Here is a 13,756-nt window from a genome sequence, read left to right on the forward strand (position 1 = left end):
CTGCTGCGAGAGGCCAGCACTCAGCGCGAGGAGCTGACGAAGAAGAAGAGTGAGGAAGGGGCTGTCTGCCGCCATCTCTCGCAGAGGGCCTCGAGGTGGAGGAGCCACAGTGACATGGCGGCTGTGAGGCGCCGGGGTGGCGGCCGAGGTGGCTGTTCTCAGGTGGAGGTGACACTTGGAGGAAAGAAGTGGGAGAAAACCACCAGCGGAGCTGGAGAGTGTCTGGTCCCGAGGCAGGAGGTGGGTGTGAGGCAGGGCAGGGCGGCGGTGGGCCGGGCAGCACAGCACGGGGGCTGTGGAGGAGAGTGGGAAGGAGCACTGCTGCTGTGGTGGCCGTTGAGGCGCCGAGGGGCCGCGGTGGGTTGCTGGGGCTGGCTGGGGGCAGGATTCCTTGGAAAGGGGTGGTGGTGCTGGTGTGTGCTGCGGGCTGACCGCGGTGTGACAGGAAAGCGTTCCGCCCAGGGGAGGCCCAAGGTGGCCATCGGGGCACGTCCCGCATGGGAAGGCTGACATGGCGCTGCCGCCACATCGGGATCAGCAGTGCTTCTGTGTGCGGGACTCAGGCGCGCGTGGGGTTCACCTGTAACTTTTTATGAGCAAAGCAAAAAAGTCTGTGAAATTCAAACCTTTTGCCATCCCTCCAGCTTAAGCGGTCCTACGGGTAATTATCTTAAGAACAATTACACAAGATGTTACCTCAGGCAAATCATATAAAATTAAAGGAAAGAGTACAGTGCCATATCATCAAATTTCACGTCGGTAGGAAGTTTTAAAATCCACAGCCTTCTGGAATTCCTGTGGTTGGGTGTTTGTTCACCATACACGCCAGGGGAAAGCACAGTAATCTCATGCAGAAAGAAATGTGACTGAATCCTGTTTTCTTTCAAATAATTGCATTTATTTACATCAGTTTAACCTCCATTTAAAATGTCATGTATGTCTCAGCTAGATTAATGCATGTAAAAAACCTAGCCTCTGTGGAAGTGTTTCCAGTAAGCAATTTGTTTTGCTTGTAATTAATGGATTCTTACCTAAAGTACAAGTTATAAATAAAAATAAACTAACGGTGAGTGGTAGTTTGCTGCTGTCGTTCAAATAGTGGACAGTTGGGTAATTACAGACCATCAAAGAACTGCTGCACTGCTGATTATTATCTTTCAAGAATTTACCAGCCTTTCATCATTCAAAAGAAACTTGCATTGGAGACATTAAATACATACTATTAGTAAAATAAATCTATTAAGTGGTGTGACAGTTGATATTTACAGCTCACACAGGAGAACAAGTCACCTTTCCTTTGTTGCTTTGTCTGATACAGAACACCATGTTCTGAAATCAGTAGCCAAATCTCATTTAGCCATGTGTATCTGCATCTGTACCAAGGGCTTCATTCTGCAAATGTGTAAGCAATTTGACTAAGCTGAGAAACTTTGGAGCAGAGTGGGACCATACCTCTGGAGAGACTTACTTGAGCGTTTATAAGGCCAGATCCTGAACATATCAGAAAATACATGCGCACAAACCTTGTACACAAACCTTTGAACTGAAAAGTGTCAGTGAGAAAGATGTTGGCAATAATTGCATCTGCTCTGAACTAGAAATGTGTATAATTTCTAACACGTTTTTTATATGTATACTTATCCCATGTGTTGTTAAGATTCGTTATTTAAAAATCCTTATGAATAATGTCTTGATATGTGTTTACAGAATTTAATTTTCAAAACCAAAAAAGTCACTGGCCACAGAAGTATTTTTCCTAGTTGTGATTTGCCATTTATTTAATATTAAAACAAATAAAACATACATTTCCATGGTAATTCTAGATAAAAACTGGGCTTAGGATGGAAATTATGTTGCATATATCCCTTTTCATAGAGATAAACCCACCTGTATGTAAAATATCCTAAGCTGTGATCTTTTTATTGACTAGCGTTAACATTCAAAGCATAATATTGAAAAATGTGTTTATGTGCACAGTGATGCTGGAGATAGTGAACTTTTTGTCTTGGGGGACGAGTGGGTACATGCAGTGTAGAGCTGATTGTAACGTGTTTCCACTAGAAGTACTGCAGAGCTTTTGGAGCTTGTCAGGACTTTGGATTCAACATTGCTGTGCTCATCTGCCTGTAAACCCTGTAAAAATAGCAGACACATTGTCTCCAGTAAGGAGGCATCCACTACCTAAGTTGATCTATATAGTTTGTCTACCTGTTTATCTTGTCTTTATATCGGAATGAAAGAGTCAGTCCTGCATCTCTCATTCAGAATACTTACACGAGATTGGATTATTCATCTGAATAAGATTTCCAGGATGGGGATCATAAACCTCTGTAAATAGAACGCTGAGATTGTAAATAGTATAAAACAAATGCTAAATATTGTACTCTTCAGTCGCTTTCATTGAGCCAAACTCTAATGATCATTAAGGCATGCCAAAAATATAGAGATATATGGTTTATACAAAAGGTCAGTTGCAGTCCACAGTTATTTTTAATTCATTGAATTGTTTTCAGCAGACATATCTGTATGTAGCGTAATCTCTTGCCCGCTTTCAGTAAAACATTCCTAAATTCATCATACATGAAAACAGAGCTGGAGGAAGAGGAAATGAACAATTTTCCAATTTATGCAATTTAAAAGAAATATGGGAGGGGTGGTGTCTTTAATGACCATTGGCTGTATGAAATACAAATTATCTGTACCTATCAAGCCGCAAAAGTCTTTTGAAGATGGCAGAAATGCTGCTTTTAAAGGGTTCTGTAGTCTTGTGAGACTAGTTTTGTTGTAAATCTGCTTGTGTGTCATTGAACTGGATATTATGATTTGTAAAAGACTATAAATATAATTTTTGTTGTTAATATCATCATTCGTTTTGACATGTTTTTAGCTTGATGGTTTTGGCATAATATTTTAACAAGCTTTAAAAAATCCTAAGTTAAAAACAAGCGAAAGAATTTCATAAAATGAGCTCTTTTATGGTTACTTGACAATTTAATTGAGAATTCACTGATTTTAACAGTACAATTGTGTTGATTATCTTAATTTTCTAAAAAAGATTGAAAATTTCCAAGTGCAGTGACAGACTCAGGCACACCTGTTTTGGGGGTTTTAGAGTGTTGAGTGTTTTTTTTTATAAATTGCAAAGAAGAAAATGGTTAAACCTCTGAGAATCTGGAAATACCGATTGCATGAATATGTAAGGAAAGCAATTGTTAAAGTGCTCTGGGTGTTAGCAGATTTTTTTCAAGCTAGTTAATGTTGTAATGACAAAATTAGGAAGGGCTATAAGACTTAAAAATATGCTGTACATGATCATACGTTTTTCATATTTTGTATTTACACTTAGATAGTTACTTGTGCAAATCGAGCAAATGTAAAGTGTATTAACATGTAGTTGATAAAACTGAAAAAGCTAATGATATCACAATTACTGCTTGGCTGTATCAAAAACTGAAAATGTTGGATTGTGTTCTTTTGAAAAATACATAATTGTAGCATGTAATGCAGGATGGTCAGGAGTCTCTTCAGTGGCAATTGGGATATGTTGCAGTGTGTATTAACATACCATTTTTTCTTAAAATAGAATTTCATATATGTATACTAATTATTTGGAGGTACTAAATAGTTGCAATACAAGCTGCAGGAAATCAAGAAAGTATTTTATGTAATGAAAGAAAAGTGAGAAAGGAGAGTGGCTGAGGAATAATTTATTGCTTTCAGGCCTAGAGGGCTCCTGGGCAGGTGAAATGATGAGATTTTACATGTTGTCTGGCTGCTCTTGGACTTATTATCAGTACCCTACATCACGGCCTCAAGGAGAAGGAGGAGGACTTTGGTATTGTCAGAATATGCTTCCGTATACTGCCTGTATTTCCTTTTCCTGAGGGGATTATGCTGTGTGTAAGCAACAGTGTCCTGCATAGCAGCAGAGATGTCTGAATGGAAGATGCCTTCCCCCAAGAGCAACACATCTCAGTAAATGTTCTGGTCACTTGAGCCAGGGGCCAAGGTCTGCATTTTGAACAAAACGTATTAAACTTCGGAGATGTGACCTCTTCTGTTCTTGTTCATTAAGTACCACGTGTGATTCTTTATTTAAGGGCAAGTTGTTCTCATTGTATCCGCAGAAGCAGTACTCTTGAAGACAGTGAATCGCATGCACGTGGAAAAGGAGAGAGCTTTAGCATGTGCGTGTCTCTCAAATAGTTTATAATATAGTCTAATAGTAAAGTCCCTCTGAAGTCCCTCATGACAAGGACAATGGCAAAACAGGATTGTGGCTCCTTATAACACCCTTGCCCTGTCTAACCTTTTATGGACCAGCTTAGCTTTATTAAATGTCCACCAATGGCCTTTGTACACTGAATTCATACTTTTAGACATGCGTCATGCTTTTGTTTTACCTTTGATTTCCTCAGCACATGATGCTATAGGGAATTAAGATAAAGTGCAGTCATCTGTTCAGTTTCCTTCCTATAGCCATATTGTATATTAAACTCTCAGGCCCCACAGTGTTCTGCAGGAGATTATCCAAGAAATGATAAATCCTTGGTCGGAGCCATCAAAGCATCATGGCCAGTTTGTAGCCGCTGAAAAGACGCTCACATCTCTTTCACTGTCACTGCATTATTGATTAGCTTGCGAAATACTGAAGCTGTATTGATTGCAAATATTTAGGGATGAAAAAGGAAACATTGTCCTCGAAGGTATTTGCAGTCCTCTCTTCTCTGTTAAAGAGATCTTTCTTCTCTTGTATTTCCCTGGCTGTCTTCTACCTATTACACGCTGCAGACTGGTGTGTTCATCCAAGGGTACTGGCAAGATGGGCAAACGGCTGCCTCACCCTGCTGTGGCCAGGAGCCACCAAAAAGCTGAAAGATACAAATGACGGAAAGTGCTTAGATAAAGATTGGTTTTGCTTGATTGGTTTTGCACACACATGCATTTGGACAGAAATTATAGGAAGCAGAACTCATTTCCTATGTGTTTATGCTTTAATTAATTTGTATTTACAAATTATCTTAATGGTCCAGACAATCTAGGCCACGAGGTCTGAAGCAGTCCTGCCAAACATAGCACATAACTGGTTGATATTCTAGTCCCATCAGACAACATAGCTGCTGAAATCCCAGAGCCTTCTGTCTCAATATTCATGGATTCTCCTAATCCAGCTAGAGAAATACTCTGTGCACATGGGCTAAAACACAAGACCCAAGAAAAATTTTAGATCCATTCAGGTAAAGTCTGAAAAGGGACTTTGCAAATGAAGAACAGTAAAGTTCACAACAAAGCATATTCCCTGCAAATTCAGCAAGCTACTCCTTGTTGTCCCTTCTCCAAGAAGTCTCTGCTACATTGGCACACGCAGGTGGTTTCTGCCTGGTTAGCGTACAGTTAGTTCTCTGCCTGGTACTTAAGCTGAAATCATTAACATGTGTCTTGTGTGTTACCTGAATGAAAGGCGAGTTCACGGGTTATTATTGCCCATTTTTTCTCTTTGCTCCTGCACTTCCCTGTTTCGATTACAAATCCCCCTCCAGGCACAAAGCGAGCTGGACACCTACAGTGCAGCTAAAGAGTTATTTGTTCCCTAGGTGGACACTAATGAATGACTGCAGTGCTGCCCTGAGTGAGGGGGTCCCCACTATTAAAAGTTTAATAGAAAGATCTGAGAAGCTGGAGGCCAAGAGGAGGAGGAGGGGACAGGGAGCCATGAGTAACTCACTAAGTGCCTTCTCTGTTCCCTTGCTGTAGTGGAGATTATACCATCCATTAGAACAAGAGCAACTGGAGAGAGGTCAGTTCCCTCTGCGTTCTCCTTTTGCCTTCAGTCTCCCCACAAGCTGTTGAAACTGCAAAAATGTGTTGGTTCCTTTCCACTGTAGAATCTCTGAAAGCTGCAGGAATATGGCCTGTTTGAAAAACGAGCTAGGTCAGACTTCCTTTTGGTTTTCTGTGGGTTTTGTTATCCTTTTGTTTCCCTCCCACTCCCCTTTGTTCTCTTTTTTCTCCCTTATCTCTCTCTTTTCTTTACTCTCCATACTCTTCTCTTCCTCTACCTCATACTTTTCAAGACTGGACATTAGGATAGGCATATTTAATTTGAGGACTTAAAGGTTCTTTTTTTTTTTTTTTTTAATTATTCTTTAAATATTCCAGCACCCACATGAATTCCTGTCTATGCTAAGTGATCATAAAGTTGTGGAAACACATTGTTCCCTATTTCAATCGAAGTATAAACGTCCTCAATTTTTCTCTCTCCCATTCAATTGTAGGAGAGCGATATCTAGTTTTAGTTTTGCTTTTAGTTTTTGATCCAGGCCCCATTATTGTAACATCTGTCCCTGTCTGAGACCATATGAAGAAAGGAATTGGTTATAATCGAGAGACAGAGAAAGAGAGAGAGATGCATCCTTTAGTTTCTCTCTGCTGGGTATTACCAAGGATATTCTGAATATCTCTTAGATAATCCTTATAAGGAACAAGACAAATCGCTTGTATACCATTCCTATTATAACTCCAAGAAAGAGGTTTTTATTGCAGGTTCAGTCCACCAACATGTGATGCCGCTGGCATCACAAGGAGCAGCCAGGGAACAGCAATGGAAGAAGCTTCCTTGCACCAGAGATGTTAGAGAGAGTTAGAATTCTTCTGGAGCTAACCGAAACCATAGGAATTCCAGTGTGTTTTCATGGTGGGGTATCATAATATCCCTCCATTTTAGCAATAGAGTTCTAGGATTAGAAACCTCTGCTGATCTTTTGAAGGCTGGTAATAAATGTAGCTGGAGGAACTAAGATATGATAGCTTCTCCATGGTCTTGGACCCCTGTGTCATCTTTCATACAGAACTCTTCTAGAAGGCAATCCAAGAACACTTTGAGCCCAAGAATGTATCCTGAAAAGAGCACCGACACCTGAATTTGATGCCTGATCTCTCTGAAACAGTCTGAGGCCTCCAGAAGTGGTGTTGCCCATACAACCTGTCAGCACAGGTTTCTTAAGATTGCTGTCTGGCCGAACATGTTGGATTCCTGTTTGGAAATATCTGGAGTGGATCCACAAAGCTTACCGGCGTTTTCCTTTCTCACTGCCTTTCCTTCAAACATTAGTGTTCTGGCTGAATTATACCACTTGGACACATGTAAAGCTGACCAGTAGTTTTGAGTCTGCTCTAAAATTTGCCCTTCACTTTTTTTTTCTTAAATTTAACCTATTTAAGAAAGTACTTTTATACCATACTACTAATCTGATTGTACTTGGAGTTAACACATGCTTTCATATTGCCTCTGAATACAGCTGCTTCCCTGAACTGAGGCCTATGTTTAGAACTTAAGTCTGAATCCTGGACTTCAGAAAATGCTAAAATAGGTTGCTGCTCCTGAAAACACAGGCTGGCAATTCCTTTGCTTTCCTGTGTGTTCTGTAGAGACAACACTGAGGTTCGATTGCATAATACTCATTCTTATTTTCATTACATTCACTATTATTTTAAGAACTCTTAAGCATTCTTAGTAGGTGCAGTTCAAAAAACCTGCAAGGACAGAAATTTCTCCCTTTCTTATCACGATAATAAGAAGTGCTTGAGAGAAAGAAATGCCATGTGAGAAGCATCATTATTACTCTCCTCAGTGTTATGCGCACTTCTTATACCAGCAAAATTTTCTTCTTTCACTTTCGAAGCAGTATCTTTTTTGTGTGTGTGTGGAAACTATTAAACTGACTGCCATAATGATTGTACTCTTTTCAGTAGTCACTCAGAACAGACAGATTGCAGGGAATTGCAATGCAAAATTCCCCTTATACTACGTCAGGTGAGATCTGAAGATCAATTCTGAATGTAGCCCTCTCTATTTGGTTTGGGTTTTTTGTGTTGTTTTTTTTTTTTCCACAGCTGCAGGCTATATTCCAAATTACTGACAGCGATGACTGTTCTATAATTTTGTCACTAGTCACATTGAAAAAACTTTTTGTCTCTCCTGAACAGGAGATAAGTGCAACTATACGTTTTGTGATCCACAACCATGAAGCCTATGCCACTTTCTTTTGGTAAACATGGTTATGGAGGATGGGAGAACAATTGACTTTTAGGTTACCCAACAGTCTACAGTTAGCAACACACCAAGATTTCTGGATTTTCTCATCTAGGTACAGCCTTCTTTTGTGTGACCTGCATTATAAGAGAAGCCAGAGCTAAGTGAACTGGAGAGGTCAGTAAAATACTATTGTTCAGTCTTGTTCCTTGCTTTTAAGGTAAGTTGATCCTATTTGCAGGGATGTCCTTTCAGTTATAACACTCTTGATGTTACTAACAGACCCAAGAATAGAAGTGTTTAGTTAATAATGTCTTTAAAAAAAAATGTGGTAAGCCACCTTTGTATCTGAAAAATAGCAAATCTGTATACAAACAACTGAATTTTAAAAATCTCCAAATGCATTTTATTTGATGAAAAGAACAGAAGTCTTGCAACTAATCAAGATACCTGTCTATACTTGCTTCTTCCAACCTTTTGAATCCTTCTGGAATAATACTTTCCATGGTTTGGTGCTTGCAGCTTCATAAAGAAAAAACTTTTGTCATGGAAATCTTACTCTCTGCTTTTAATAATTTTAACAACGACGTTGAATTATGTTAGTTGTTCATTTACTTTCATGTCCTGGTTCTGGAAAGGACTAGAATCATATGTTTCAGAGGAAAACGCAAGAAATTTTTGGGTGGTAAGCTGTGCACTTACAGACTTCCATTACAAAGTAAGCAATTGGAAATATATTTGGGCAGAAACTGAGTAGCTGTTCTGAATTTTTTTGTGACTACGAATTTTTGTAGTTTAGATCGAGTTGTAACTCGAGAGCTGACAGACAGTTGACCAAAAATGACACATGGAATAATAAATAATGTAGGCGCATGTGCTTGTTGGGGGGTAAACGGTCCTCTCCTGTGAGAAATGGTAGAAACAGAGTAGTTAATGAGTAGTTCTGTGATATAGGAGGGGAGATTCTTATTTTATATGTTTCTGTTATATCCTACTGAATTGATTTTAGGAACAGCTCTGGGTGAATAATTAGACTTATTTTTTCTGAATATAGGATGAATATGTGGTATGTTTATACAACTCCTAAACGATATCCAGTTTCTCCCTCTGTCCTGTATTGGCTTTCTCTGACATTCAGGAACCCAAGCCCATATGTGAAGAAGGTCACAGATGTCATAGCAATGAACATTGAAGTTCACGGATCCCACAATAACAATAAAATAATGTTATAAAATATCTAAACATTATACAATCTAAAATATTTATATTACATAGTAAAACATAGTAATATTGAAAATATTTGTATAAATTTATGGGTTTATAAAAATATAAAATATAATACAATCCATAATTAGTGACTCCAATAACGGTATTTAAATTATATGCACTAGATATTGAAAAAAATTAAGCAACTCCACAAGAAACAGCGTCTCACGGAAGAGAGCTGTCCAGAAATAAAGAACAAAACACTGATCGGGAGGACGATTAATCTGAAGTAGCATCCCTTTCTGGTTTCTGAACACCTTAAACAGCACTTGGCCTCTTCCTTTCTTCTAAAGATACAGTCAAAAACCTTCTCCTAAGGACAGATAGCTAATCATCTCCATTTATGGAGCCGTGACAAATAATGTTGCTCTCTGGTATGGTGGCTCATCAGTTAGTGCTTCAGCAGTCAGCAGAAGTCATCCATGTTCAGATCTTTTGCTGACCTTTGGGTTTCAAGCTGAAGAGGTAGCATTCGCTGTTGTGTATGTTTGTTGCATGATTTTCTTTTTTACCTTGTAAGACTTTAAATGAAAGGCTCTCAGATTCGGTGAGGAAGAATGCTGAGAAGAAAGGGGCCAAGTGGCACTGTAGCCTCACCTGCAGAGCTCTCACTGTCCCAGCACATTGAATAAGGAGCCTGGGATGTCTGATGCCAGGTCCTGTGCTCCTCTCAGACATCGCAAAGTCAGAGCTTGTGCTCAGTATCAGCTTAGCAAAGTCCTTTTTGAGACCTGGCCTCTAGACACAGATTTTGAAAACAGCCAAGTTTACATTCATTAAAACAAATGGGAATATTCCTGTGTATAAGGTAAAATGTTTCGGAGCCCAAAATCTGTTTCATCAGTACTGGTCTATGGGTTAGGCCTTTATTCAGACTAAATATCCATTTTCTTGTGCATAAAATCACAGGACTGTTTGCTTGTCCTCCTACATAGAAAATAGAAGTGGTCAGGCCTGTGAACTGATTCTTCTGACGCTGAGAATAGCAGAGGTCCGGGTAGGAAAGCATGCCGCAGTGGGCATGATGCCCCAAAATGCAATCTTTAATTCTTTTAATTACTTTTACATTTATGTAGCTCTTTTCAAAGTATTGGAAAAACCAGAAAGGCTGAGCTGTGGACAATAAACGATCAGCTTAAAGTACTCACCAGGCTGAGGAACAAAATCTTACAGTATTGAAGAACAAAGAATTGTACAAAATATGAGAGCTGGCGTAACATGTTCTTGCTCTACTCCTGCTGCTGAAGACTCTCTGGTCTTGGGTGGGCAGAGACCAGGAGATAACAGCCATCTTCTTGGAAAGGAGTTAGCACCGTCCTTGGGTAGTGGGTGCCATGTGCCTGCTTGACCCCAAAGGCTTTCAGCAAACAGAAGAGCCATCAGGCAGAGCTTCGTGGAGCCACAGGGACCACACGAAGCAACTGGTATTGTAAGACTTCAAACAGTCTCAGTATCAGTTGATGAAAAAAGAAAAGGAGGGAAACAGTTGCTTAGGTTTGGATGTGGCAACTTTTTACTTGGCAGAGCTGTAGGTATACATTCACCGTGAGGTAATGTGGGAAGCAAATTTCGATAAAATGGTAATAGGAAAGTTGCCTTCTCTTCGCTGCTGTTTTCAGTCACTTGAAAGGTGAGTGTAATTTCCCTACACACATGCAAAGGGATGCTGCCTGTTTTAAACAGTCTAACTGTTCCCTGCAGTAACTTAAAATTACCTTTTAAATATATTAATGGGGCAATTTTGCTATGTTATTTGAGAATTACATTTTGGCTCGCATGTGTAATGGATGACTTAGCAGCAGCCAAGAAAAAGCTGGTTTAACTCTGATTCATGAATTTATTCCCCAGAAAAAGAACACTGCTGCGAACCATCGTTTTGGGAATCAATCTGTCATACCGGCTAGAAGAAGAAAAGCCGCCGTTTTCACTGTTTCCTCAGTCCTCTTTTCACATTTCGCAAGACGCTTTATTTAGGAGCCGGGTTTGGCACGCGCAGTTGGGGTACGCGGTGTCCCGCAGGTCGCCAGGACGGGAGCGCGGCGTAGCCCGCCGCGGTGCCGCAACACATCACCGCGCCGCGAGAGCCCTAACCCGCAGGAGTCTCTGTGGCGCAATCGGTTAGCGCGTTCGGCTGTTAACCGAAAGGTTGGTGGTTCGAGCCCACCCAGGGACGGGCTCCCTTTTAGCGCGACCGCTTCCCCTCCAGGCGGCCGTCGTTTTGTGCGTGCGCGCCGGGTAGGATGTGAGATTAGCGCTGGCGGCCGGGCAGGCGCCGCGTGTTTCTGGGCAGCGGGGCCCCCGGAGGGGAGCGCGGCGGCGGCAGCTCCCGCCCGCCCCGCACCCTGGCAGCGAACGGCTGCGCTGCTCGCGGCGCCTGTGGGGCGAGAGCGCTCCCGGCCTGCGCCGGGGGGTCGCGGCCCGCCCTTCCTGCGGCGGCGAGGGGGGCCGTCTGTGGGGGAGGGCTGCGGGACCCGCTGCTGCCCCCCCAGCCCTCGTCCTCCCCGGCCGCTGCGGGTTCCCTGCGCGCCCGGAGTTCTCCCCGGAGCCCGCTGCTGTCGGCAGGCGAGAAGCGGCTGCCTGAGCGCCCAGGCAGCAGCCGGGCTGGGGCTGCCGCGGCCGGCTCCGTCCGCAGGCTGGCAGGGAGAAGCGTCCCTGGGAGTTTGTTCACCCCTTGCTCCCGCGATGGAAGGTGCGGAGGAAAACGCCTTATTTGAGCAGCGCAATGATAATTACTGATGATGCCGAGCGATTAGGCTTTGCTTCAGGAGGCACTTTGCCTTTATGGCGCTCCAGCACTTCAGCTATCGCCATCGGATAACGCGGGTCGGAGCCGAGGCTCGGAGGGGAAATGCCTTTTGCGAGAAGGATCGTTACAAGGAGCGTCGAGTACGACTGTCGCCGCCTCCGCCGGTGCTCGTTAGCGCAGAAGTTGACGTGCACACTCTCTCCCCGATGGACGAAGGCAGCGCGGCTTCCCAGCCTGCGCAACCGGCGCTTAAACCGCCAGGAAGAAAGGACGCCGGGGCGAAGCCTGGCAGCAGACAGCCGGCCGCGGGGCTCCCCGCCGGGGCCCGGCGGGCAGGACCGCGGCCCCCCCGCGCCCGCCCGGCCGCCCCGGTGCCCCCGCGGGTCCCTCTCCCGCCCGGAGCAGGAGGTGTTTCCAGGCCCGTTTCCTGCTGGCAGGCAGCGTTTGCCTCTCCCGGCTCGCCCTGCCCGCACGAAGCCGCTTTGCATACATGAATGTTAAAAGCAATTACGTTGGGAGCTTCGCCTAAACGTATCAATTAGAAGTTGGCACCTTCGCCGTGTCTGAGCCCGTGAGCTGATTCCAATGAGCATTTCTGTCGTGTGAAATACGGCTGCTTTCCAGACCGACTGCGAACTCTGCGAGGATCTATTTACCGTTTATAGAAAACAGAATTCGTGTTAAAAATGCCCCCTTCCCGGTGAAGTTGTATTTCACCGGTCTTTCTTTCCAACTCGCCTGTTTTAAATAAAGCATATAGCCCTCTTAAAGGTCAGGCTGTGCCATTGATTTACCATCGATGACAAGATACGGCCCTCGCTAGCTAAGATACCGGGGGAAAGACATGTATTTAGAAACACCGAAGAATCTTTTGAAAGTAATAAACCTTAAATCGTTGACGTGCTCTATCTGCAGCAGCTCCCTGGCATTTTTTTTTTCTATTACCCGCATCTTTTACATTTCGGTAAAACATTTTGAGAAACTGGATGCCGGGCGCTTAGCATCAGGGTCGGTGCAGCTCGCTGCAGTACCCATTATCGTTAGCAACACTTGACCCACAAATATTTCCTACTGATCACTAGAATTTTATTTTAACAGGGGTCATTAAGATAAATCCCCCTTTCTTGGCGTTTCCATGTTGTTTGCAGCGGGAGGATGAAATCAGCCGGTAGCAAGGCATTCGCTGCGGCCAGAAAATGCCTCACTAGGGACAGAAATTTTAAAATCTGCCTTTGTCCGTGCTGGGATTGCCTCGCTACCAGGCAGGCGGCAAGAGCTTACAGTAATCAACAACAACGACAAAAATTGATCTTGTCAGTGTAAAGCAGCAGTGTCTGCGAAGGCGGCAGCAATTTAAGAGCTAAACTTTACCAAACGGCCGCTTCAGGAGGAAGGAGAAGCGGTCCTGCTCCCACAAAGCAGGGCTTGCTCTCCGTAGTAACTCGCAGACGCGTTTTATAGAGGGGATTCTTGCTGCCCACGAGGTTTGTTAACGCTCCTTCCAGTTGTCGCACGTTGGTGTGCAAACGTGCACCGTCAAACCTGTTCAAATAGATGCGGCGTGTGAGCATCCACACCGTGTTCCTGAGAGACGCGTGCAGAAGGAGGCTCTTTCAGATGCACATCATGGGCTCAGTAATACAGAGCGACGTTTAGGCAGCGCTTGATAAACTCATTTTGTAGAAGTGGAAAGCTCGTGCATGGAAAGTGCC

At 43.2% G+C, this 13,756-nt stretch overlaps 1 non-coding gene across 1 annotated transcript; it reads left to right on the plus strand.

The window, feature by feature from the left end:
• The first annotated feature begins 11,397 nt into the window (after positions 1-11,397).
• On the plus strand, positions 11,398-11,471 carry TRNAN-GUU (transfer RNA asparagine (anticodon GUU)). The gene has a single exon. It is a non-coding gene; the product is annotated as a tRNA-Asn (tRNA).
• The last annotated feature ends 2,285 nt before the right edge of the window (positions 11,472-13,756 follow it).

Source organism: Tauraco erythrolophus, chromosome 7, assembly GCF_009769465.1.
Source record: "Tauraco erythrolophus isolate bTauEry1 chromosome 7, bTauEry1.pri, whole genome shotgun sequence".
In the NCBI taxonomy this organism is placed as follows: Eukaryota; Metazoa; Chordata; class Aves; order Musophagiformes; family Musophagidae; genus Tauraco; species Tauraco erythrolophus.